The 24,596-nt window shown below is 42.9% G+C and overlaps 28 non-coding genes across 28 annotated transcripts; all 28 read right to left on the bottom strand.

The window, feature by feature from the left end:
• Nucleotides 1-31: 31 nt before the first annotated feature.
• trnay-gua (transfer RNA tyrosine (anticodon GUA)) lies at nt 32-120 on the bottom strand. Its single transcript is given in 2 exon segments — nt 32-67; nt 84-120. It is a non-coding gene; the product is annotated as a tRNA-Tyr (tRNA).
• Nucleotides 121-902: 782 nt separating this feature from the next.
• On the bottom strand, nt 903-991 carry trnay-gua (transfer RNA tyrosine (anticodon GUA)). Its single transcript is given in 2 exon segments — nt 903-938; nt 955-991. It is a non-coding gene; the product is annotated as a tRNA-Tyr (tRNA).
• A 782-nt stretch (nt 992-1,773) lies between these two features.
• trnay-gua (transfer RNA tyrosine (anticodon GUA)) lies at nt 1,774-1,862 on the bottom strand. Its single transcript is given in 2 exon segments — nt 1,774-1,809; nt 1,826-1,862. It is a non-coding gene; the product is annotated as a tRNA-Tyr (tRNA).
• A 784-nt stretch (nt 1,863-2,646) lies between these two features.
• trnay-gua (transfer RNA tyrosine (anticodon GUA)) lies at nt 2,647-2,735 on the bottom strand. The gene is given in 2 exon segments: nt 2,647-2,682; nt 2,699-2,735. It is a non-coding gene; the product is annotated as a tRNA-Tyr (tRNA).
• Nucleotides 2,736-3,506: 771 nt separating this feature from the next.
• trnay-gua (transfer RNA tyrosine (anticodon GUA)) lies at nt 3,507-3,595 on the bottom strand. The gene is given in 2 exon segments: nt 3,507-3,542; nt 3,559-3,595. It is a non-coding gene; the product is annotated as a tRNA-Tyr (tRNA).
• A 784-nt stretch (nt 3,596-4,379) lies between these two features.
• On the bottom strand, nt 4,380-4,468 carry trnay-gua (transfer RNA tyrosine (anticodon GUA)). Its single transcript is given in 2 exon segments — nt 4,380-4,415; nt 4,432-4,468. It is a non-coding gene; the product is annotated as a tRNA-Tyr (tRNA).
• Nucleotides 4,469-5,241: 773 nt separating this feature from the next.
• Nucleotides 5,242-5,330, bottom strand: trnay-gua (transfer RNA tyrosine (anticodon GUA)). The gene is given in 2 exon segments: nt 5,242-5,277; nt 5,294-5,330. It is a non-coding gene; the product is annotated as a tRNA-Tyr (tRNA).
• A 784-nt stretch (nt 5,331-6,114) lies between these two features.
• Nucleotides 6,115-6,203, bottom strand: trnay-gua (transfer RNA tyrosine (anticodon GUA)). The gene is given in 2 exon segments: nt 6,115-6,150; nt 6,167-6,203. It is a non-coding gene; the product is annotated as a tRNA-Tyr (tRNA).
• A 771-nt stretch (nt 6,204-6,974) lies between these two features.
• trnay-gua (transfer RNA tyrosine (anticodon GUA)) lies at nt 6,975-7,063 on the bottom strand. The gene is given in 2 exon segments: nt 6,975-7,010; nt 7,027-7,063. It is a non-coding gene; the product is annotated as a tRNA-Tyr (tRNA).
• Nucleotides 7,064-7,847: 784 nt separating this feature from the next.
• Nucleotides 7,848-7,936, bottom strand: trnay-gua (transfer RNA tyrosine (anticodon GUA)). The gene is given in 2 exon segments: nt 7,848-7,883; nt 7,900-7,936. It is a non-coding gene; the product is annotated as a tRNA-Tyr (tRNA).
• Nucleotides 7,937-8,709: 773 nt separating this feature from the next.
• trnay-gua (transfer RNA tyrosine (anticodon GUA)) lies at nt 8,710-8,798 on the bottom strand. Its single transcript is given in 2 exon segments — nt 8,710-8,745; nt 8,762-8,798. It is a non-coding gene; the product is annotated as a tRNA-Tyr (tRNA).
• Nucleotides 8,799-9,582: 784 nt separating this feature from the next.
• On the bottom strand, nt 9,583-9,671 carry trnay-gua (transfer RNA tyrosine (anticodon GUA)). Its single transcript is given in 2 exon segments — nt 9,583-9,618; nt 9,635-9,671. It is a non-coding gene; the product is annotated as a tRNA-Tyr (tRNA).
• Nucleotides 9,672-10,444: 773 nt separating this feature from the next.
• On the bottom strand, nt 10,445-10,533 carry trnay-gua (transfer RNA tyrosine (anticodon GUA)). Its single transcript is given in 2 exon segments — nt 10,445-10,480; nt 10,497-10,533. It is a non-coding gene; the product is annotated as a tRNA-Tyr (tRNA).
• A 773-nt stretch (nt 10,534-11,306) lies between these two features.
• Nucleotides 11,307-11,395, bottom strand: trnay-gua (transfer RNA tyrosine (anticodon GUA)). Its single transcript is given in 2 exon segments — nt 11,307-11,342; nt 11,359-11,395. It is a non-coding gene; the product is annotated as a tRNA-Tyr (tRNA).
• Nucleotides 11,396-12,179: 784 nt separating this feature from the next.
• trnay-gua (transfer RNA tyrosine (anticodon GUA)) lies at nt 12,180-12,268 on the bottom strand. The gene is given in 2 exon segments: nt 12,180-12,215; nt 12,232-12,268. It is a non-coding gene; the product is annotated as a tRNA-Tyr (tRNA).
• Nucleotides 12,269-13,052: 784 nt separating this feature from the next.
• Nucleotides 13,053-13,141, bottom strand: trnay-gua (transfer RNA tyrosine (anticodon GUA)). The gene is given in 2 exon segments: nt 13,053-13,088; nt 13,105-13,141. It is a non-coding gene; the product is annotated as a tRNA-Tyr (tRNA).
• Nucleotides 13,142-13,914: 773 nt separating this feature from the next.
• Nucleotides 13,915-14,003, bottom strand: trnay-gua (transfer RNA tyrosine (anticodon GUA)). Its single transcript is given in 2 exon segments — nt 13,915-13,950; nt 13,967-14,003. It is a non-coding gene; the product is annotated as a tRNA-Tyr (tRNA).
• A 784-nt stretch (nt 14,004-14,787) lies between these two features.
• trnay-gua (transfer RNA tyrosine (anticodon GUA)) lies at nt 14,788-14,876 on the bottom strand. The gene is given in 2 exon segments: nt 14,788-14,823; nt 14,840-14,876. It is a non-coding gene; the product is annotated as a tRNA-Tyr (tRNA).
• A 784-nt stretch (nt 14,877-15,660) lies between these two features.
• On the bottom strand, nt 15,661-15,749 carry trnay-gua (transfer RNA tyrosine (anticodon GUA)). Its single transcript is given in 2 exon segments — nt 15,661-15,696; nt 15,713-15,749. It is a non-coding gene; the product is annotated as a tRNA-Tyr (tRNA).
• A 1,657-nt stretch (nt 15,750-17,406) lies between these two features.
• Nucleotides 17,407-17,495, bottom strand: trnay-gua (transfer RNA tyrosine (anticodon GUA)). Its single transcript is given in 2 exon segments — nt 17,407-17,442; nt 17,459-17,495. It is a non-coding gene; the product is annotated as a tRNA-Tyr (tRNA).
• Nucleotides 17,496-18,268: 773 nt separating this feature from the next.
• On the bottom strand, nt 18,269-18,357 carry trnay-gua (transfer RNA tyrosine (anticodon GUA)). The gene is given in 2 exon segments: nt 18,269-18,304; nt 18,321-18,357. It is a non-coding gene; the product is annotated as a tRNA-Tyr (tRNA).
• A 784-nt stretch (nt 18,358-19,141) lies between these two features.
• On the bottom strand, nt 19,142-19,230 carry trnay-gua (transfer RNA tyrosine (anticodon GUA)). Its single transcript is given in 2 exon segments — nt 19,142-19,177; nt 19,194-19,230. It is a non-coding gene; the product is annotated as a tRNA-Tyr (tRNA).
• A 784-nt stretch (nt 19,231-20,014) lies between these two features.
• trnay-gua (transfer RNA tyrosine (anticodon GUA)) lies at nt 20,015-20,103 on the bottom strand. Its single transcript is given in 2 exon segments — nt 20,015-20,050; nt 20,067-20,103. It is a non-coding gene; the product is annotated as a tRNA-Tyr (tRNA).
• Nucleotides 20,104-20,887: 784 nt separating this feature from the next.
• On the bottom strand, nt 20,888-20,976 carry trnay-gua (transfer RNA tyrosine (anticodon GUA)). The gene is given in 2 exon segments: nt 20,888-20,923; nt 20,940-20,976. It is a non-coding gene; the product is annotated as a tRNA-Tyr (tRNA).
• A 784-nt stretch (nt 20,977-21,760) lies between these two features.
• Nucleotides 21,761-21,849, bottom strand: trnay-gua (transfer RNA tyrosine (anticodon GUA)). Its single transcript is given in 2 exon segments — nt 21,761-21,796; nt 21,813-21,849. It is a non-coding gene; the product is annotated as a tRNA-Tyr (tRNA).
• A 782-nt stretch (nt 21,850-22,631) lies between these two features.
• Nucleotides 22,632-22,720, bottom strand: trnay-gua (transfer RNA tyrosine (anticodon GUA)). Its single transcript is given in 2 exon segments — nt 22,632-22,667; nt 22,684-22,720. It is a non-coding gene; the product is annotated as a tRNA-Tyr (tRNA).
• Nucleotides 22,721-23,502: 782 nt separating this feature from the next.
• trnay-gua (transfer RNA tyrosine (anticodon GUA)) lies at nt 23,503-23,591 on the bottom strand. Its single transcript is given in 2 exon segments — nt 23,503-23,538; nt 23,555-23,591. It is a non-coding gene; the product is annotated as a tRNA-Tyr (tRNA).
• Nucleotides 23,592-24,373: 782 nt separating this feature from the next.
• trnay-gua (transfer RNA tyrosine (anticodon GUA)) lies at nt 24,374-24,462 on the bottom strand. Its single transcript is given in 2 exon segments — nt 24,374-24,409; nt 24,426-24,462. It is a non-coding gene; the product is annotated as a tRNA-Tyr (tRNA).
• Between the last annotated feature and the right edge of the window lie 134 nt (nt 24,463-24,596).

The following is a 24,596-nucleotide window of genomic DNA, read 5'->3' as shown; positions in this document are numbered from 1 at the left end:
AATCAGAACAGACAGAAGGTATTGTAAAATCTCCTCCGAGCCGGAGTTGAACCAGCGACCTAAGGATTCCTGTTCCCATACACCTACAGTCCTCCGCTCTACCAACTGAGCTATCGAAGGGATCACATGCGCAGTGTCTGGTTTGTTGGACCATCGGATACATGGGACCTAACAGAGTGTGTTTTGCAAGAATTCCATGTTGCAAGGACTTGAACATAACAAAACTGTATCTGTCTGACTCTACATGTTCCTTCATGCCTGAGGCACTGAACATATTTCACATCAACATGAGTATCCTTCCTTTTTCCAACTCTTGGGCTGCGTTCAGACGCAGGGGAGTACAGGGAGCAATTTTGAGAAATTGATACTAGAGCATAGGACTGTGTTTTTTTGAATGTCACTTACCTTACTGTTGGTAGATCCAACGCTGTTGGACCATGGGATTGCACCCAACTTTTTCTCTGAAAATTGTCCTAACCTGTCTGGAACATGTCTTATGTTCGCTGTGTGTTACACTGCATGGGCACCTATAGCTACTGACTTAGAACCCTTCACCTTATCAAGTCAAAGGGAGTACAGGAAGCTGTTTTGATATTTCCCATACACCTACAGTGTCCCTCAAATGTATACTTGATTGTAGGACGGTGGGAGTTTAATGTCAGCGACCTTTAATGTAGATCAGTCTTTTTTGACCTAAGGACTTGGCCCTACTTTCTGACTGAAAACTAGAGTAAAGTGGGAGGAAACATGTCTTCTTCCAACACACAGAGAAGTCTTTGCTTTTCCAACTGATCACTCAAAGGAGTACAGCTATACTATGAATTGGAATTACACGCCATTGCAATCAATTTTTTCGTTTTTAGCTGCGTTCAATCAGAACAGACAGAAGGTATTGTAAAATCTCCTCCGAGCCGGAGTTGAACCAGCGACCTAAGGATTCCTGTTCCCATACACCTACAGTCCTCCGCTCTACCAACTGAGCTATCGAAGGGATCACATGTGCAGTGTCTGGTTTGTTGGACCATCGGATACATGGGACCTAACAGAGTGTGTTTTGCAAGAATTCCATGTTGCAAGGACTTGAACATAACAAAACTGTATCTGTCTGACTCTACATGTTCCTTCATGCCTGAGGCACTGAACATATTTCACATCAACATGAGTATCCTTCCTTTTTCCAACTCTTGGGCTGCGTTCAGACGCAGGGGAGTACAGGGAGCAATTTTGAGAAATTGATACTAGAGCATAGGACTGTGTTTTTTTGAATGTCACTTACCTTACTGTTGGTAGATCCAACGCTGTTGGACCATGGGATTGCACCCAACTTTTTCTCTGAAAATTGTCCTAACCTGTCTGGAACATGTCTTATGTTCGCTGTGTGTTACACTGCATGGGCACCTATAGCTACTGACTTAGAACCCTTCACCTTATCAAGTCAAAGGGAGTACAGGAAGCTGTTTTGATATTTCCCATACACCTACAGTGTCCCTCAAATGTATACTTGATTGTAGGACGGTGGGAGTTTAATGTCAGCGACCTTTAATGTAGATCAGTCTTTTTTGACCTAAGGACTTGGCCCTACTTTCTGACTGAAAACTAGAGTAAAGTGGGAGGAAACATGTCTTCTTCCAACACACAGAGAAGTCTTTGCTTTTCCAACTGATCACTGAAAGGAGTACAGCTATACTATGAAATGGTATTACACGCCATTGCAATCAATTTTTTCGTTTTTAGCTGCGTTCAATCAGAACAGACAGAAGGTATTGTAAAATCTCCTCCGAGCCGGAGTTGAACCAGCGACCTAAGGATTCCTGTTCCCATACACCTACAGTCCTCCGCTCTACCAACTGAGCTATCGAAGGGATCACATGTGCAGTGTCTGGTTTGTTGGACCATCGGATACATGGGACCTAACAGAGTCTGTGTTTTGCAAGAATTCCATGTTGCAAGGACTTGAACATAACAAAACTGTATCTGTCTGACTCTACATGTTCCTTCATGCCTGAGGCACTGAACATATTTCACATCAACATGAGTATCCTTCCTTTTTCCAACTCTTGGGCTGCGTTCAGACGCAGGGGAGTACAGGGAGCAATTTTGAGAAATTGATACTAGAGCATAGGACTGTGTTTTTTTGAATGTCACTTACCTTACTGTTGGTAGATCCAACGCTGTTGGACCATGGGATTGCACCCAACTTTTTCTCTGAAAATTGTCCTAACCTGTCTGGAACATGTCTTATGTTCGCTGTGTGTTACACTGCATGGGCACCTATAGCTACTGACTTAGAACCCTTCACCTTATCAAGTCAAAGGGAGTACAGGAAGCTGTTTTGATATTTCCCATACACCTACAGTGTCCCTCAAATGTATACTTGATTGTAGGACGGTGGGAGTTTAATGTCAGCGACCTTTAATGTAGATCAGTCTTTTTTGACCTAAGGACTTGGCCCTACTTTCTGACTGAAAACTAGAGTAAAGTGGGAGGAAACATGTCTTCTTCCAACACACAGAGAAGTCTTTGCTTTTCCAACTGATCACTCAAAGGAGTACAGCTATACTATGAATTGGAATTACACGCCATTGCAATCAATTTTTTCGTTTTTAGCTGCGTTCAATCAGAACAGACAGAAGGTATTGTAAAATCTCCTCCGAGCCGGAGTTGAACCAGCGACCTAAGGATTCCTGTTCCCATACACCTACAGTCCTCCGCTCTACCAACTGAGCTATCGAAGGGATCACATGTGCAGTGTCTGGTTTGTTGGACCATCGGATACATGGGACCTAACAGAGTGTGTTTTGCAAGAATTCCATGTTGCAAGGACTTGAACATAACAAAACTGTATCTGTCTGACTCTACATGTTCCTTCATGCCTGAGGCACTGAACATATTTCACATCAACATGAGTATCCTTCCTTTTTCCAACTCTTGGGCTGCGTTCAGACGCAGGGGAGTACAGGGAGCAATTTTGAGAAATTGATACTAGAGCATAGGACTGTGTTTTTTTGAATGTCACTTACCTTACTGTTGGTAGATCCAACGCTGTTGGACCATGGGATTGCACCCAACTTTTTCTCTGAAAATTGTCCTAACCTGTCTGGAACATGTCTTATGTTCGCTGTGTGTTACACTGCATGGGCACCTATAGCTACTGACTTAGAACCCTTCACCTTATCAAGTCAAAGGGAGTACAGGAAGATGTTTTGATATTTCCCATACACCTACAGTGTCCCTCAAATGTATACTTGATTGTAGGACGGTGGGAGTTTAATGTCAGCGACCTTTAATGTAGATCAGTCTTTTTTGACCTAAGGACTTGGCCCTACTTTCTGACTGAAAACTAGAGTAAAAATGTCTTCTTCCAACACACAGAGAAGTCTTTGCTTTTCCAACTGATCACTCAAAGGAGTACAGCTATACTATGAAATGGTATTACACGCCATTGCAATCAATTTTTTCGTTTTTAGCTGCGTTCAATCAGAACAGACAGAAGGTATTGTAAAATCTCCTCCGAGCCGGAGTTGAACCAGCGACCTAAGGATTCCTGTTCCCATACACCTACAGTCCTCCGCTCTACCAACTGAGCTATCGAAGGGATCACATGTGCAGTGTCTGGTTTGTTGGACCATCGGATACATGGGACCTAACAGAGTCTGTGTTTTGCAAGAATTCCATGTTGCAAGGACTTGAACATAACAAAACTGTATCTGTCTGACTCTACATGTTCCTTCATGCCTGAGGCACTGAACATATTTCACATCAACATGAGTATCCTTCCTTTTTCCAACTCTTGGGCTGGGTACAGACGCAGGGGAGTACAGGGAGCAATTTTGAGAAATTGATACTAGAGCATAGGACTGTGTTTTTTTGAATGTCACTTACCTTACTGTTGGTAGATCCAACGCTGTTGGACCATGGGATTGCACCCAACTTTTTCTCTGAAAATTGTCCTAACCTGTCTGGAACATGTCTTATGTTCGCTGTGTGTTACACTGCATGGGCACCTATAGCTACTGACTTAGAACCCTTCACCTTATCAAGTCAAAGGGAGTACAGGAAGATGTTTTGATATTTCCCATACACCTACAGTGTCCCTCAAATGTATACTTGATTGTAGGACGGTGGGAGTTTAATGTCAGCGACCTTTAATGTAGATCAGTCTTTTTTGACCTAAGGACTTGGCCCTACTTTCTGACTGAAAACTAGAGTAAAGTGGGAGGAAACATGTCTTCTTCCAACACACAGAGAAGTCTTTGCTTTTCCAACTGATCACTCAAAGGAGTAAAGCTATACTATGAATTGGAATTACACGCCATTGCAATCAATTTTTTCGTTTTTAGCTGCGTTCAATCAGAACAGACAGAAGGTATTGTAAAATCTCCTCCGAGCCGGAGTTGAACCAGCGACCTAAGGATTCCTGTTCCCATACACCTACAGTCCTCCGCTCTACCAACTGAGCTATCGAAGGGATCACATGTGCAGAGTCTGGTTTGTTGGACCATCGGATACATGGGACCTAACAGAGTCTGTGTTTTGCAAGAATTCCATGTTGCAAGGACTTGAACATAACAAAACTGTATCTGTCTGACTCTACATGTTCCTTCATGCCTGAGGCACTGAACATATTTCACATCAACATGAGTATCCTTCCTTTTTCCAACTCTTGGGCTGCGTTCAGACGCAGGGGAGTACAGGGAGCAATTTTGAGAAATTGATACTAGAGCATAGGACTGTGTTTTTTTGAATGTCACTTACCTTACTGTTGGTAGATCCAACGCTGTTGGACCATGGGATTGCACCCAACTTTTTCTCTGAAAATTGTCCTAACCTGTCTGGAACATGTCTTATGTTCGCTGTGTGTTACACTGCATGGGCACCTATAGCTACTGACTTAGAACCCTTCACCTTATCAAGTCAAAGGGAGTACAGGAAGCTGTTTTGATATTTCCCATACACCTACAGTGTCCCTCAAATGTATACTTGATTGTAGGACGGTGGGAGTTTAATGTCAGCGACCTTTAATGTAGATCAGTCTTTTTTGACCTAAGGACTTGGCCCTACTTTCTGACTGAAAACTAGAGTAAACATGTCTTCTTCCAACACACAGAGAAGTCTTTGCTTTTCCAACTGATCACTCAAAGGAGTACAGCTATACTATGAAATGGTATTACACGCCATTGCAATCAATTTTTTCGTTTTTAGCTGCGTTCAATCAGAACAGACAGAAGGTATTGTAAAATCTCCTCCGAGCCGGAGTTGAACCAGCGACCTAAGGATTCCTGTTCCCATACACCTACAGTCCTCCGCTCTACCAACTGAGCTATCGAAGGGTTCACATGTGCAGTGTCTGGTTTGTTGGACCATCGGATACATGGGACCTAACAGAGTCTGTGTTTTGCAAGAATTCCATGTTGCAAGGACTTGAACATAACAAAACTGTATCTGTCTGACTCTACATGTTCCTTCATGCCTGAGGCACTGAACATATTTCACATCAACATGAGTATCCTTCCTTTTTCCAACTCTTGGGCTGCGTTCAGACGCAGGGGAGTACAGGGAGCAATTTTGAGAAATTGATACTAGAGCATAGGACTGTGTTTTTTTGAATGTCACTTACCTTACTGTTGGTAGATCCAACGCTGTTGGACCATGGGATTGCACCCAACTTTTTCTCTGAAAATTGTCCTAACCTGTCTGGAACATGTCTTATGTTCGCTGTGTGTTACACTGCATGGGCACCTATAGCTACTGACTTAGAACCCTTCACCTTATCAAGTCAAAGGGAGTACAGGAAGCTGTTTTGATATTTCCCATACACCTACAGTGTCCCTCAAATGTATACTTGATTGTAGGACGGTGGGAGTTTAATGTCAGCGACCTTTAATGTAGATCAGTCTTTTTTGACCTAAGGACTTGGCCCTACTTTCTGACTGAAAACTAGAGTAAAGTGGGAGGAAACATGTCTTCTTCCAACACACAGAGAAGTCTTTGCTTTTCCAACTGATCACTCAAAGGAGTACAGCTATACTATGAATTGGAATTACACGCCATTGCAATCAATTTTTTCGTTTTTAGCTGCGTTCAATCAGAACAGACAGAAGGTATTGTAAAATCTCCTCCGAGCCGGAGTTGAACCAGCGACCTAAGGATTCCTGTTCCCATACACCTACAGTCCTCCGCTCTACCAACTGAGCTATCGAAGGGATCACATGTGCAGTGTCTGGTTTGTTGGACCATCGGATACATGGGACCTAACAGAGTGTGTTTTGCAAGAATTCCATGTTGCAAGGACTTGAACATAACAAAACTGTATCTGTCTGACTCTACATGTTCCTTCATGCCTGAGGCACTGAACATATTTCACATCAACATGAGTATCCTTCCTTTTTCCAACTCTTGGGCTGCGTTCAGACGCAGGGGAGTACAGGGAGCAATTTTGAGAAATTGATACTAGAGCATAGGACTGTGTTTTTTTGAATGTCACTTACCTTACTGTTGGTAGATCCAACGCTGTTGGACCATGGGATTGCACCCAACTTTTTCTCTGAAAATTGTCCTAACCTGTCTGGAACATGTCTTATGTTCGCTGTGTGTTACACTGCATGGGCACCTATAGCTACTGACTTAGAACCCTTCACCTTATCAAGTCAAAGGGAGTACAGGAAGATGTTTTGATATTTCCCATACACCTACAGTGTCCCTCAAATGTATACTTGATTGTAGGACGGTGGGAGTTTAATGTCAGCGACCTTTAATGTAGATCAGTCTTTTTTGACCTAAGGACTTGGCCCTACTTTCTGACTGAAAACTAGAGTAAAAATGTCTTCTTCCAACACACAGAGAAGTCTTTGCTTTTCCAACTGATCACTCAAAGGAGTACAGCTATACTATGAAATGGTATTACACGCCATTGCAATCAATTTTTTCGTTTTTAGCTGCGTTCAATCAGAACAGACAGAAGGTATTGTAAAATCTCCTCCGAGCCGGAGTTGAACCAGCGACCTAAGGATTCCTGTTCCCATACACCTACAGTCCTCCGCTCTACCAACTGAGCTATCGAAGGGATCACATGTGCAGTGTCTGGTTTGTTGGACCATCGGATACATGGGACCTAACAGAGTCTGTGTTTTGCAAGAATTCCATGTTGCAAGGACTTGAACATAACAAAACTGTATCTGTCTGACTCTACATGTTCCTTCATGCCTGAGGCACTGAACATATTTCACATCAACATGAGTATCCTTCCTTTTTCCAACTCTTGGGCTGGGTACAGACGCAGGGGAGTACAGGGAGCAATTTTGAGAAATTGATACTAGAGCATAGGACTGTGTTTTTTTGAATGTCACTTACCTTACTGTTGGTAGATCCAACGCTGTTGGACCATGGGATTGCACCCAACTTTTTCTCTGAAAATTGTCCTAACCTGTCTGGAACATGTCTTATGTTCGCTGTGTGTTACACTGCATGGGCACCTATAGCTACTGACTTAGAACCCTTCACCTTATCAAGTCAAAGGGAGTACAGGAAGATGTTTTGATATTTCCCATACACCTACAGTGTCCCTCAAATGTATACTTGATTGTAGGACGGTGGGAGTTTAATGTCAGCGACCTTTAATGTAGATCAGTCTTTTTTGACCTAAGGACTTGGCCCTACTTTCTGACTGAAAACTAGAGTAAAGTGGGAGGAAACATGTCTTCTTCCAACACACAGAGAAGTCTTTGCTTTTCCAACTGATCACTCAAAGGAGTAAAGCTATACTATGAATTGGAATTACACGCCATTGCAATCAATTTTTTCGTTTTTAGCTGCGTTCAATCAGAACAGACAGAAGGTATTGTAAAATCTCCTCCGAGCCGGAGTTGAACCAGCGACCTAAGGATTCCTGTTCCCATACACCTACAGTCCTCCGCTCTACCAACTGAGCTATCGAAGGGATCACATGTGCAGAGTCTGGTTTGTTGGACCATCGGATACATGGGACCTAACAGAGTCTGTGTTTTGCAAGAATTCCATGTTGCAAGGACTTGAACATAACAAAACTGTATCTGTCTGACTCTACATGTTCCTTCATGCCTGAGGCACTGAACATATTTCACATCAACATGAGTATCCTTCCTTTTTCCAACTCTTGGGCTGCGTTCAGACGCAGGGGAGTACAGGGAGCAATTTTGAGAAATTGATACTAGAGCATAGGACTGTGTTTTTTTGAATGTCACTTACCTTACTGTTGGTAGATCCAACGCTGTTGGACCATGGGATTGCACCCAACTTTTTCTCTGAAAATTGTCCTAACCTGTCTGGAACATGTCTTATGTTCGCTGTGTGTTACACTGCATGGGCACCTATAGCTACTGACTTAGAACCCTTCACCTTATCAAGTCAAAGGGAGTACAGGAAGCTGTTTTGATATTTCCCATACACCTACAGTGTCCCTCAAATGTATACTTGATTGTAGGACGGTGGGAGTTTAATGTCAGCGACCTTTAATGTAGATCAGTCTTTTTTGACCTAAGGACTTGGCCCTACTTTCTGACTGAAAACTAGAGTAAACATGTCTTCTTCCAACACACAGAGAAGTCTTTGCTTTTCCAACTGATCACTCAAAGGAGTACAGCTATACTATGAAATGGTATTACACGCCATTGCAATCAATTTTTTCGTTTTTAGCTGCGTTCAATCAGAACAGACAGAAGGTATTGTAAAATCTCCTCCGAGCCGGAGTTGAACCAGCGACCTAAGGATTCCTGTTCCCATACACCTACAGTCCTCCGCTCTACCAACTGAGCTATCGAAGGGTTCACATGTGCAGTGTCTGGTTTGTTGGACCATCGGATACATGGGACCTAACAGAGTCTGTGTTTTGCAAGAATTCCATGTTGCAAGGACTTGAACATAACAAAACTGTATCTGTCTGACTCTACATGTTCCTTCATGCCTGAGGCACTGAACATATTTCACATCAACATGAGTATCCTTCCTTTTTCCAACTCTTGGGCTGCGTTCAGACGCAGGGGAGTACAGGGAGCAATTTTGAGAAATTGATACTAGAGCATAGGACTGTGTTTTTTTGAATGTCACTTACCTTACTGTTGGTAGATCCAACGCTGTTGGACCATGGGATTGCACCCAACTTTTTCTCTGAAAATTGTCCTAACCTGTCTGGAACATGTCTTATGTTCGCTGTGTGTTACACTGCATGGGCACCTATAGCTACTGACTTAGAACCCTTCACCTTATCAAGTCAAAGGGAGTACAGGAAGCTGTTTTGATATTTCCCATACACCTACAGTGTCCCTCAAATGTATACTTGATTGTAGGACGGTGGGAGTTTAATGTCAGCGACCTTTAATGTAGATCAGTCTTTTTTGACCTAAGGACTTGGCCCTACTTTCTGACTGAAAACTAGAGTAAAGTGGGAGGAAACATGTCTTCTTCCAACACACAGAGAAGTCTTTGCTTTTCCAACTGATCACTCAAAGGAGTACAGCTATACTATGAATTGGAATTACACGCCATTGCAATCAATTTTTTCGTTTTTAGCTGCGTTCAATCAGAACAGACAGAAGGTATTGTAAAATCTCCTCCGAGCCGGAGTTGAACCAGCGACCTAAGGATTCCTGTTCCCATACACCTACAGTCCTCCGCTCTACCAACTGAGCTATCGAAGGGATCACATGTGCAGAGTCTGGTTTGTTGGACCATCGGATACATGGGACCTAACAGAGTCTGTGTTTTGCAAGAATTCCATGTTGCAAGGACTTGAACATAACAAAACTGTATCTGTCTGACTCTACATGTTCCTTCATGCCTGAGGCACTGAACATATTTCACATCAACATGAGTATCCTTCCTTTTTCCAACTCTTGGGCTGCGTTCAGACGCAGGGGAGTACAGGGAGCAATTTTGAGAAATTGATACTAGAGCATAGGACTGTGTTTTTTTGAATGTCACTTACCTTACTGTTGGTAGATCCAACGCTGTTGGACCATGGGATTGCACCCAACTTTTTCTCTGAAAATTGTCCTAACCTGTCTGGAACATGTCTTATGTTCGCTGTGTGTTACACTGCATGGGCACCTATAGCTACTGACTTAGAACCCTTCACCTTATCAAGTCAAAGGGAGTACAGGAAGCTGTTTTGATATTTCCCATACACCTACAGTGTCCCTCAAATGTATACTTGATTGTAGGACGGTGGGAGTTTAATGTCAGCGACCTTTAATGTAGATCAGTCTTTTTTGACCTAAGGACTTGGCCCTACTTTCTGACTGAAAACTAGAGTAAACATGTCTTCTTCCAACACACAGAGAAGTCTTTGCTTTTCCAACTGATCACTCAAAGGAGTACAGCTATACTATGAAATGGTATTACACGCCATTGCAATCAATTTTTTCGTTTTTAGCTGCGTTCAATCAGAACAGACAGAAGGTATTGTAAAATCTCCTCCGAGCCGGAGTTGAACCAGCGACCTAAGGATTCCTGTTCCCATACACCTACAGTCCTCCGCTCTACCAACTGAGCTATCGAAGGGATCACATGTGCAGTGTCTGGTTTGTTGGACCATCGGATACATGGGACCTAACAGAGTCTGTGTTTTGCAAGAATTCCATGTTGCAAGGACTTGAACATAACAAAACTGTATCTGTCTGACTCTACATGTTCCTTCATGCCTGAGGCACTGAACATATTTCACATCAACATGAGTATCCTTCCTTTTTCCAACTCTTGGGCTGCGTTCAGACGCAGGGGAGTACAGGGAGCAATTTTGAGAAATTGATACTAGAGCATAGGACTGTGTTTTTTTGAATGTCACTTACCTTACTGTTGGTAGATCCAACGCTGTTGGACCATGGGATTGCACCCAACTTTTTCTCTGAAAATTGTCCTAACCTGTCTGGAACATGTCTTATGTTCGCTGTGTGTTACACTGCATGGGCACCTATAGCTACTGACTTAGAACCCTTCACCTTATCAAGTCAAAGGGAGTACAGGAAGATGTTTTGATATTTCCCATACACCTACAGTGTCCCTCAAATGTATACTTGATTGTAGGACGGTGGGAGTTTAATGTCAGCGACCTTTAATGTAGATCAGTCTTTTTTGACCTAAGGACTTGGCCCTACTTTCTGACTGAAAACTAGAGTAAACGTGTCTTCTTCCAACACACAGAGAAGTCTTTGCTTTTCCAACTGATCACTCAAAGGAGTACAGCTATACTATGAAATGGTATTACACGCCATTGCAATCAATTTTTTCGTTTTTAGCTGCGTTCAATCAGAACAGACAGAAGGTATTGTAAAATCTCCTCCGAGCCGGAGTTGAACCAGCGACCTAAGGATTCCTGTTCCCATACACCTACAGTCCTCCGCTCTACCAACTGAGCTATCGAAGGGATCACATGTGCAGTGTCTGGTTTGTTGGACCATCGGATACATGGGACCTAACAGAGTCTGTGTTTTGCAAGAATTCCATGTTGCAAGGACTTGAACATAACAAAACTGTATCTGTCTGACTCTACATGTTCCTTCATGCCTGAGGCACTGAACATATTTCACATCAACATGAGTATCCTTCCTTTTTCCAACTCTTGGGCTGCGTTCAGACGCAGGGGAGTACAGGGAGCAATTTTGAGAAATTGATACTAGAGCATAGGACTGTGTTTTTTTGAATGTCACTTACCTTACTGTTGGTAGATCCAACGCTGTTGGACCATGGGATTGCACCCAACTTTTTCTCTGAAAATTGTCCTAACCTGTCTGGAACATGTCTTATGTTCGCTGTGTGTTACACTGCATGGGCACCTATAGCTACTGACTTAGAACCCTTCACCTTATCAAGTCAAAGGGAGTACAGGAAGCTGTTTTGATATTTCCCATACACCTACAGTGTCCCTCAAATGTATACTTGATTGTAGGACGGTGGGAGTTTAATGTCAGCGACCTTTAATGTAGATCAGTCTTTTTTGACCTAAGGACTTGGCCCTACTTTCTGACTGAAAACTAGAGTAAAGTGGGAGGAAACATGTCTTCTTCCAACACACAGAGAAGTCTTTGCTTTTCCAGCTGATCACTCACAGGAGTACAGCTATACTATGAAATGGTATTACACGCCATTGCAATCAATTTTTTCGTTTTTAGCTGCGTTCAATCAGAACAGACAGAAGGTATTGTAAAATCTCCTCCGAGCTGGAGTTGAACCAGCGACCTAAGGATTCCTGTTCCCATACACCTACAGTCCTCCGCTCTACCAACTGAGCTATCGAAGGGATCACATGTGCAGTGTCTGGTTTGTTGGACCATCGCATACATGGGACCTAACAGAGTCTGTGTTTTGCAAGAATTCCATGTTGCAAAGACTTGAACATAACAAAACTGTATCTGTCTGACTCTACATGTTCCTTCATGCCTGAGGCACTGAACATATTTCACATCAACATGAGTATCCTTCCTTTTTCCAACTCTTGGGCTGCGTTCAGACGCAGGGGAGTACAGGGAGCAATTTTGAGAAATTGATACTAGAGCATAGGACTGTGTTTTTTTGAATGTCACTTACCTTACTGTTGGTAGATCCAACGCTGTTGGACCATGGGATTGCACCCAACTTTTTCTCTGAAAATTGTCCTAACCTGTCTGGAACATGTCTTATGTTCGCTGTGTGTTACACTGCATGGGCACCTATAGCTACTGACTTAGAACCCTTCACCTTATCAAGTCAAAGGGAGTACAGGAAGATGTTTTGATATTTCCCATACACCTACAGTGTCCCTCAAATGTATACTTGATTGTAGGACGGTGGGAGTTTAATGTCAGCGACCTTTAATGTAGATCAGTCTTTTTTGACCTAAGGACTTGGCCCTACTTTCTGACTGAAAACTAGAGTAAAGTGGGAGGAAACATGTCTTCTTCCAACACACAGAGAAGTCTTTGCTTTTCCAACTGATCACTCAAAGGAGTACAGCTATACTATGAAATGGTATTACACGCCATTGCAATCAATTTTTTCGTTTTTAGCTGCATTCAATCAGAACAGACAGAAGGTATTGTAAAATCTCCTCCGAGCCGGAGTTGAACCAGCGACCTAAGGATTCCTGTTCCCATACACCTACAGTCCTCCGCTCTACCAACTGAGCTATCGAAGGGATCACATGTGCAGTGTCTGGTTTGTTGGACCATCGCATACATGGGACCTAACAGAGTCTGTGTTTTGCAAGAATTCCATGTTGCAAGGACTTGAACATAACAAAACTGTATCTGTCTGACTCTACATGTTCCTTCATGCCTGAGGCACTGAACATATTTCACATCAACATGAGTATCCTTCCTTTTTCCAACTCTTGGGCTGCGTTCAGACGCAGGGGAGTACAGGGAGCAATTTTGAGAAATTGATACTAGAGCATAGGACTGTGTTTTTTTGAATGTCACTTACCTTACTGTTGGTAGATCCAACGCTGTTGGACCATGGGATTGCACCCAACTTTTTCTCTGAAAATTGTCCTAACCTGTCTGGAACATGTCTTATGTTCGCTGTGTGTTACACTGCATGGGCACCTATAGCTACTGACTTAGAACCCTTCACCTTATCAAGTCAAAGGGAGTACAGGAAGATGTTTTGATATTTCCCATACACCTACAGTGTCCCTCAAATGTATACTTGATTGTAGGACGGTGGGAGTTTAATGTCAGCGACCTTTAATGTAGATCAGTCTTTTTTGACCTAAGGACTTGGCCCTACTTTCTGACTGAAAACTAGAGTAAACGTGTCTTCTTCCAACACACAGAGAAGTCTTTGCTTTTCCAACTGATCACTCAAAGGAGTACAGCTATACTATGAAATGGTATTACACGCCATTGCAATCAATTTTTTCGTTTTTAGCTGCGTTCAATCAGAACAGACAGAAGGTATTGTAAAATCTCCTCCGAGCCGGAGTTGAACCAGCGACCTAAGGATTCCTGTTCCCATACACCTACAGTCCTCCGCTCTACCAACTGAGCTATCGAAGGGATCACATGTGCAGTGTCTGGTTTGTTGGACCATCGCATACATGGGACCTAACAGAGTCTGTGTTTTGCAAGAATTCCATGTTGCAAGGACTTGAACATAACAAAACTGTATCTGTCTGACTCTACATGTTCCTTCATGCCTGAGGCACTGAACATATTTCACATCAACATGAGTATCCTTCCTTTTTCCAACTCTTGGGCTGCGTTCAGACGCAGGGGAGTACAGGGAGCAATTTTGAGAAATTGATACTAGAGCATAGGACTGTGTTTTTTTGAATGTCACTTACCTTACTGTTGGTAGATCCAACGCTGTTGGACCATGGGATTGCACCCAACTTTTTCTCTGAAAATTGTCCTAACCTGTCTGGAACATGTCTTATGTTCGCTGTGTGTTACACTGCATGGGCACCTATAGCTACTGACTTAGAACCCTTCACCTTATCAAGTCAAAGGGAGTACAGGAAGCTGTTTTGATATTTCCCATACAGCTACAGTGTCCCTCAAATGTATACTTGATTGTAGGACGGTGGGAGTTTAATGTCAGCGACCTTTAATGTAGATCAGTCTTTTTTGACCTAAGGACTTGGCCCTACTTTCTGACTGAAAACTAGAGTAAAGTGGGAGGAAACATGTCTTCTTCCAACACACAGAGAAGTCTTTGCTTTTCCAGCTGATCACTCACAGGAGTACAGCTATACTATGAAATGGTATTACACGCCATTGCAATCAATTTTTTCGTTTTTAGCTGCGTTCAATCAGAACAGACAGAAGGTATTGTAAAATCTCCTCCGAGCTGGAGTTGAACCAGCGACCTAAGGATTCCTGTTCCCATACACCTACAGTCCTCCGCTCTACCAACTGAGCTATCGAAGGGATCACATGTGCAGTGTCTGGTTTGTTGGACCATCGCATACATGGGACCTAACAGAGTCTGTGTTTTGCAAGAATTCCATGTTGCAAAGACTTGAACATAACAAAACTGTATCTGTCTGACTCTACATGTTCCTTCATGCCTGAGGCACTGAACATATTTCACATCAACATGAGTATCCTTCCTTTTTCCAACTCTTGGGCTGCGTTCAGACGCAGGGGAGTACAGGGAGCAATTTTGAGAAATTGATACTAGAGCATAGGACTGTGTTTTTTTGAATGTCACTTACCTTACTGTTGGTAGATCCAACGCTGTTGGACCATGGGATTGCACCCAACTTTTTCTCTGAAAATTGTCCTAACCTGTCTGGAACATGTCTTATGTTCGCTGTGTGTTACACTGCATGGGCACCTATAGCTACTGACTTAGAACCCTTCACCTTATCAAGTCAAAGGGAGTACAGGAAGATGTTTTGATATTTCCCATACACCTACAGTGTCCCTCAAATGTATACTTGATTGTAGGACGGTGGGAGTTTAATGTCAGCGACCTTTAATGTAGATGAGTCTTTTTTGACCTAAGGACTTGGCCCTACTTTCTGACTGAAAACTAGAGTAAAGTGGGAGGAAACATGTCTTCTTCCAACACACAGAGAAGTCTTTGCTTTTCCAACTGATCACTCAAAGGAGTACAGCTATACTATGAAATGGTATTACACGCCATTGCAATCAATTTTTTCGTTTTTAGCTGCATTCAATCAGAACAGACAGAAGGTATTGTAAAATCTCCTCCGAGCCGGAGTTGAACCAGCGACCTAAGGATTCCTGTTCCCATACACCTACAGTCCTCCGCTCTACCAACTGAGCTATCGAAGGGATCACATGTGCAGTGTCTGGTTTGTTGGACCATCGCATACATGGGACCTAACAGAGTCTGTGTTTTGCAAGAATTCCATGTTGCAAGGACTTGAACATAACAAAACTGTATCTGTCTGACTCTACATGTTCCTTCATGCCTGAGGCACTGAACATATTTCACATCAACATGAGTATCCTTCCTTTTTCCAACTCTTGGGCTGCGTTCAGACGCAGGGGAGTACAGGGAGCAATTTTGAGAAATTGATACTAGAGCATAGGACTGTGTTTTTTTGAATGTCACTTACCTTACTGTTGGTAGATCCAACGCTGTTGGACCATGGGATTGCACCCAACTTTTTCTCTGAAAATTGTCCTAACCTGTCTGGAACATGTCTTATGTTCGCTGTGTGTTACACTGCATGGGCACCTATAGCTACTGACTTAGAACCCTTCACCTTATCAAGTCAAAGGGAGTACAGGAAGATGTTTTGATATTTCCCATACACCTACAGTGTCCCTCAAATGTATACTTGATTGTAGGACGGTGGGAGTTTAATGTCAGCGACCTTTAATGTAGATCAGTCTTTTTTGACCTAAGGACTTGGCCCTACTTTCTGACTGAAAACTAGAGTAAAGTGGGAGGAAACATGTCTTCTTCCAACACACAGAGAAGTCTTTGCTTTTCCAACTGATCACTCAAAGGAGTACAGCTATACTATGTAATGGTATTACACGCCATTGCAATCAATTTTTTCGTTTTTAGCTGCGTTCAATCAGAACAGACAGAAGGTATTGTAAAATGTCCTCCGAGCCGGAGTTGAACCAGCGACGTAAGGATTCCTGTTCCCATACACCTACAGTCCTCCGCTCTACCAACTGAGCTATCGAAGGGATCACATGTGCAGTGTCTGGTTTGTTGGACCATCGCATACATGGGACCTAACAGAGTCTGTGTTTTGCAAGAATTCCATGTTGCAAGGACTTGAACATAACAAAACTGTATCTGTCTGACTCTACATGTTCCTTCATGCCTGAGGCACTGAACATATTTCACATCAACATGAGTATCCTTCCTTTTTCCAACTCTTGGGCTGCGTTCAGACGCAGGGGAGTACAGGGAGCAATTTTGAGAAATTGATACTAGAGCATAGGACTGTGTTTTTTTGAATGTCACTTACCTTACTGTTGGTAGATCCAACGCTGTTGGACCATGGGATTGCACCCAACTTTTTCTCTGAAAATTGTCCTAACCTGTCTGGAACATGTCTTATGTTCGCTGTGTGTTACACTGCATGGGCACCTATAGCTACTGACTTAGAACCCTTCACCTTATCAAGTCAAAGGGAGTACAGGAAGCTGTTTTGATATTTCCCATACACCTACAGTGTCCCTCAAATGTATACTTGATTGTAGGACGGTGGGAGTTTAATGTCAGCGACCTTTAATGTAGATCAGTCTTTTTTGACCTAAGGACTTGGCCCTACTTTCTGACTGAAAACTAGAGTAAAGTGGGAGGAAACATGTCTTCTTCCAACACACAGAGAAGTCTTTGCTTTTCTAACTGATCACTGAAAGGAGTACAGCTATACTATGAAATGGTATTACACGCCATTGCAATCAATTTTTTCGTTTTTAGCTGCGTTCAATCAGAACAGACAGAAGGTATTGTAAAATCTCCTCCGAGCCGGAGTTGAACCAGCGACCTAAGGATTCCTGTTCCCATACACCTACAGTCCTCCGCTCTACCAACTGAGCTATCGAAGGGCTCACATGTGCAGTGTCTGGTTTGTTGGACCATCGGATACATGGGACCTAACAGAGTCTGTGTTTTGCAAGAATTCCATGTTGCAAGGACTTGAACATAACAAAACTGTATCTGTCTGACTCTACATGTTCCTTCATGCCTGAGGCACTGAACATATTTCACATCAACATGAGTATCCTTCCTTTTTCCAACTCTTGGGCTGCGTTCAGACGCAGGGGAGTACAGGGAGCAATTTTGAGAAATTGATACTAGAGCATAGGACTGTGTTTTTTTGAATGTCACTTACCTTACTGTTGGTAGATCCAACGCTGTTGGACCATGGGATTGCACCCAACTTTTTCTCTGAAAATTGTCCTAACCTGTCTGGAACATGTCTTATGTTCGCTGTGTGTTACACTGCATGGGCACCTATAGCTACTGACTTAGAACCCTTCACCTTATCAAGTCAAAGGGAGTACAGGAAGCTGTTTTGATATTTCCCATACAGCTACAGTGTCCCTCAAATGTATACTTGATTGTAGGACGGTGGGAGTTTAATGTCAGCGACCTTTAATGTAGATCAGTCTTTTTTGACCTAAGGACTTGGCCCTACTTTCTGACTGAAAACTAGAGTAAACATGTCTTCTTCCAACACACAGAGAAGTCTTTGCTTTTCCAACTGATCACTGAAAGGAGTACAGCTATACTATGAAATGGTATTACACGCCATTGCAATCAATTTTTTCGTTTTTAGCTGCGTTCAATCAGAACAGACAGAAGGTATTGTAAAATCTCCTCCGAGCCGGAGTTGAACCAGCGACCTAAGGATTCCTGTTCCCATACACCTACAGTCCTCCGCTCTACCAACTGAGCTATCGAAGGGATCACATGTGCAGTGTCTGGTTTGTTGGACCATCGGATACATGGGACCTAAAAGAGTCTGTGTTTTGCAAGAATTCCATGTTGCAAGGACTTGAACATAACAAAACTGTATCTGTCTGACTCTACATGTTCCTTCATGCCTGAGGCACTGAACATATTTCACATCAACATGAGTATCCTTCCTTTTTCCAACTCTTGGGCTGCGTTCAGACGCAGGGGAGTACAGGGAGCAATTTTGAGAAATTGATACTAGAGCATAGGACTGTGTTTTTTTGAATGTCACTTACCTTACTGTTGGTAGATCCAACGCTGTTGGACCATGGGATTGCACCCAACTTTTTCTCTGAAAATTGTCCTAACCTGTCTGGAACATGTCTTATGTTCGCTGTGTGTTACACTGCATGGGCACCTATAGCTACTGACTTAGAACCCTTCACCTTATCAAGTCAAAGGGAGTACAGGAAGCTGTTTTGATATTTCCCATACAGCTACAGTGTCCCTCAAATGTATACTTGATTGTAGGACGGTGGGAGTTTAATGTCAGCGACCTTTAATGTAGATCAGTCTTTTTTGACCTAAGGACTTGGCCCTACTTTCTGACTGAAAACTAGAGTAAAGTGGGAGGAAACATGTCTTCTTCCAACACACAGAGAAGTCTTTGCTTTTCCAACTGATCACTCAAAGGAGTACAGCTATACTATGAAATGGTATTACACGCCATTGCAATCAATTTTTTCGTTTTTAGCTGCGTTCAATCAGAACAGACAGAAGGTATTGTAAAATCTCCTCCGAGCCGGAGTTGAACCAGCGACCTAAGGATTCCTGTTCCCATACACCTACAGTCCTCCGCTCTACCAACTGAGCTATCGAAGGGATCACATGTGCAGTGTCTGGTTTGTTGGACCATCGGATACATGGGACCTAACAGAGTCTGTGTTTTGCAAGAATTCCATGTTGCAAGGACTTGAACATAACAAAACTGTATCTGTCTGACTCTACATGTTCCTTCATGCCTGAGGCACTGAACATATTTCACATCAACATGAGTATCCTTCCTTTTTCCAACTCTTGGGCTGCGTTCAGACGCAGGGGAGTACAGGGAGCAATTTTGAGAAATTGATACTAGAGCATAGGACTGTGTTTTTTTGAATGTCACTTACCTTACTGTTGGTAGATCCAACGCTGTTGGACCATGGGATTGCACCCAACTTTTTCTCTGAAAATTGTCCTAACCTGTCTGGAACATGTCTTATGTTCGCTGTGTGTTACACTGCATGGGCACCTATAGCTACTGACTTAGAACCCTTCACCTTATCAAGTCAAAGGGAGTACAGGAAGCTGTTTTGATATTTCCCATACACCTACAGTGTCCCTCAAATGTATACTTGATTGTAGGACGGTGGGAGTTTAATGTCAGCGACCTTTAATGTAGATCAGTCTTTTTTGACCTAAGGACTTGGCCCTACTTTCTGACTGAAAACTAGAGTAAAGTGGGAGGAAACATGTCTTCTTCCAACACACAGAGAAGTCTTTGCTTTTCCAACTGATCACTGAAAGGAGTACAGCTATACTATGAAATGGTATTACACGCCATTGCAATCAATTTTTTCGTTTTTAGCTGCGTTCAATCAGAACAGACAGAAGGTATTGTAAAATCTCCTCCGAGCCGGAGTTGAACCAGCGACCTAAGGATTCCTGTTCCCATACACCTACAGTCCTCCGCTCTACCAACTGAGCTATCGAAGGGATCACATGTGCAGTGTCTGGTTTGTTGGACCATCGGATACATGGGACCTAACAGAGTCTGTGTTTTGCAAGAATTCCATGTTGCAAGGACTTGAACATAACAAAACTGTATCTGTCTGACTCTACATGTTCCTTCATGCCTGAGGCACTGAACATATTTCACATCAACATGAGTATCCTTCCTTTTTCCAACTCTTGGGCTGCGTTCAGACGCAGGGGAGTACAGGGAGCAATTTTGAGAAATTGATACTAGAGCATAGGACTGTGTTTTTTTGAATGTCACTTACCTTACTGTTGGTAGATCCAACGCTGTTGGACCATGGGATTGCACCCAACTTTTTCTCTGAAAATTGTCCTAACCTGTCTGGAACATGTCTTATGTTCGCTGTGTGTTACACTGCATGGGCACCTATAGCTACTGACTTAGAACCCTTCACCTTATCAAGTCAAAGGGAGTACAGGAAGCTGTTTTGATATTTCCCATACACCTACAGTGTCCCTCAAATGTATACTTGATTGTAGGACGGTGGGAGTTTAATGTCAGCGACCTTTAATGTAGATCAGTCTTTTTTGACCTAAGGACTTGGCCCTACTTTCTGACTGAAAACTAGAGTAAAGTGGGAGGAAACATGTCTTCTTCCAACACACAGAGAAGTCTTTGCTTTTCCAACTGATCACTCAAAGGAGTACAGCTATACTATGAAATGGTATTACACGCCATTGCAATCAATTTTTTCGTTTTTAGCTGCGTTCAATCAGAACAGACAGAAGGTATTGTAAAATCTCCTCCGAGCCGGAGTTGAACCAGCGACCTAAGGATTCCTGTTCCCATACACCTACAGTCCTCCGCTCTACCAACTGAGCTATCGAAGGGCTCACATGTGCAGTGTCTGGTTTGTTGGACCATCGGATACATGGGACCTAACAGAGTCTGTGTTTTGCAAGAATTCCATGTTGCAAGGACTTGAACATAACAAAACTGTATCTGTCTGACTCTACATGTTCCTTCATGCCTGAGGCACTGAACATATTTCACATCAACATGAGTATCCTTCCTTTTTCCAACTCTTGGGCTGCGTTCAGACGCAGGGGAGTACAGGGAGCAATTTTGAGAAATTGATACTAGAGCATAGGACTGTGTTTTTTTGAATGTCACTTACCTTACTGTTGGTAGATCCAACGCTGTTGGACCATGGGATTGCACCCAACTTTTTCTCTGAAAATTGTCCTAACCTGTCTGGAACATGTCTTATGTTCGCTGTGTGTTACACTGCATGGGCACCTATAGCTACTGACTTAGAACCCTTCACCTTATCAAGTCAAAGGGAGTACAGGAAGATGTTTTGATATTTCCCATACACCTACAGTGTCCCTCAAATGTATACTTGATTGTAGGACGGTGGGAGTTTAATGTCAGCGACCTTTAATGTAGATCAGTCTTTTTTGACCTAAGGACTTGGCCCTACTTTCTGACTGAAAACTAGAGTAAAGTGGGAGGAAACATGTCTTCTTCCAACACACAGAGAAGTCTTTGCTTTTCCAACTGATCACTGAAAGGAGTACAGCTATACTATGAATTGGAATTACACGCCATTGCAATCAATTTTTTCGTTTTTAGCTGCATTCAATCAGAACAGACAGAAGGTATTGTAAAATCTCCTCCGAGCCGGAGTTGAACCAGCGACCTAAGGATTCCTGTTCCCATACACCTACAGTCCTCCGCTCTACCAACTGAGCTATCGAAGGGATCACATGTGCAGTGTCTGGTTTGTTGGACCATCGGATACATGGGACCTAACAGAGTGTGTTTTGCAAGAATTCCATGTTGCAAGGACTTGAACATAACAAAACTGTATCTGTCTGACTCTACATGTTCCTTCATGCCTGAGGCACTGAACATATTTCACATCAACATGAGTATCCTTCCTTTTTCCAACTCTTGGGCTGCGTTCAGACGCAGGGGAGTACAGGGAGCAATTTTGAGAAATTGATACTAGAGCATAGGACTGTGTTTTTTTGAATGTCACTTACCTTACTGTTGGTAGATCCAACGCTGTTGGACCATGGGATTGCACCCAACTTTTTCTCTGAAAATTGTCCTAACCTGTCTGGAACATGTCTTATGTTCGCTGTGTGTTACACTGCATGGGCACCTATAGCTACTGACTTAGAACCCTTCACCTTATCAAGTCAAAGGGAGTACAGGAAGCTGTTTTGATATTTCCCATACACCTACAGTGTCCCTCAAATGTATACTTGATTGTAGGACGGTGGGAGTTTAATGTCAGCGACCTTTAATGTAGATCAGTCTTTTTTGACCTAAGGACTTGGCCCTACTTTCTGACTGAAAACTAGAGTAAAGTGGGAGGAAACATGTCTTCTTCCAACACACAGAGAAGTCTTTGCTTTTCCAACTGATCACTCAAAGGAGTACAGCTATACTATGAAATGGTATTACACGCCATTGCAATCAATTTTTTCGTTTTTAGCTGCGTTCAATCAGAACAGACAGAAGGTATTGTAAAATCTCCTCCGAGCCGGAGTTGAACCAGCGACCTAAGGATTCCTGTTCCCATACACCTACAGTCCTCCGCTCTACCAACTGAGCTATCGAAGGGATCACATGCGCAGTGTCTGGTTTGTTGGACCATCGGATACATGGGACCTAACAGAGTGTGTTTTGCAAGAATTCCATGTTGCAAGGACTTGAACATAACAAAACTGTATCTGTCTGACTCTACATGTTCCTTCATGCCTGAGGCACTGAACATATTTCACATCAACATGAGTATCCTTCCTTTTTCCAACTCTTGGGCTGCGTTCAGACGCAGGGGAGTACAGGGAGCAATTTTGAGAAATTGATACTAGAGCATAGGACTGTGTTTTTTTGAATGTCACTTACCTTACTGTTGGTAGATCCAACGCTGTTGGACCATGGGATTGCACCCAACTTTTTCTCTGAAAATTGTCCTAACCTGTCTGGAACATGTCTTATGTTCGCTGTGTGTTACACTGCATGGGCACCTATAGCTACTGACTTAGAACCCTTCACCTTATCAAGTCAAAGGGAGTACAGGAAGCTGTTTTGATATTTCCCATACACCTACAGTGTCCCTCAAATGTATACTTGATTGTAGGACGGTGGGAGTTTAATGTCAGCGACCTTTAATGTAGATCAGTCTTTTTTGACCTAAGGACTTGGCCCTACTTTCTGACTGAAAACTAGAGTAAAGTGGGAGGAAACATGTCTTCTTCCAACACACAGAGAAGTCTTTGCTTTTCCAACTGATCACTCAAAGGAGTACAGCTATACTATGAATTGGAATTACACGCCATTGCAATCAATTTTTTCGTTTTTAGCTGCGTTCAATCAGAACAGACAGAAGGTATTGTAAAATCTCCTCCGAGCCGGAGTTGAACCAGCGACCTAAGGATTCCTGTTCCCATACACCTACAGTCCTCCGCTCTACCAACTGAGCTATCGAAGGGATCACATGTGCAGTGTCTGGTTTGTTGGACCATCGGATACATGGGACCTAACAGAGTGTGTTTTGCAAGAATTCCATGTTGCAAGGACTTGAACATAACAAAACTGTATCTGTCTGACTCTACATGTTCCTTCATGCCTGAGGCACTGAACATATTTCACATCAACATGAGTATCCTTCCTTTTTCCAACTCTTGGGCTGCGTTCAGACGCAGGGGAGTACAGGGAGCAATTTTGAGAAATTGATACTAGAGCATAGGACTGTGTTTTTTTGAATGTCACTTACCTTACTGTTGGTAGATCCAACGCTGTTGGACCATGGGATTGCACCCAACTTTTTCTCTGAAAATTGTCCTAACCTGTCTGGAACATGTCTTATGTTCGCTGTGTGTTACACTGCATGGGCACCTATAGCTACTGACTTAGAACCCTTCACCTTATCAAGTCAAAGGGAGTACAGGAAGCTGTTTTGATATTTCCCATACACCTACAGTGTCCCTCAAATGTATACTTGATTGTAGGACGGTGGGAGTTTAATGTCAGCGACCTTTAATGTAGATCAGTCTTTTTTGACCTAAGGACTTGGCCCTACTTTCTGACTGAAAACTAGAGTAAAGTGGGAGGAAACATGTCTTCTTCCAACACACAGAGAAGTCTTTGCTTTTCCAACTGATCACTGAAAGGAGTACAGCTATACTATGAAATGGTATTACACGCCATTGCAATCAATTTTTTCGTTTTTAGCTGCGTTCAATCAGAACAGACAGAAGGTATTGTAAAATCTCCTCCGAGCCGGAGTTGAACCAGCGACCTAAGGATTCCTGTTCCCATACACCTACAGTCCTCCGCTCTACCAACTGAGCTATCGAAGGGATCACATGTGCAGTGTCTGGTTTGTTGGACCATCGGATACATGGGACCTAACAGAGTCTGTGTTTTGCAAGAATTCCATGTTGCAAGGACTTGAACATAACAAAACTGTATCTGTCTGACTCTACATGTTCCT

Source organism: Astatotilapia calliptera, chromosome 10 (genome assembly GCF_964374335.1).
Source record: "Astatotilapia calliptera chromosome 10, fAstCal68.1, whole genome shotgun sequence".
Lineage (NCBI taxonomy): Eukaryota > Metazoa > Chordata > Actinopteri > Cichliformes > Cichlidae > Astatotilapia > Astatotilapia calliptera.
Note: the sequence above shows the minus strand (reverse complement) of the source record. Positions and strands in the feature narration are given on the sequence as shown.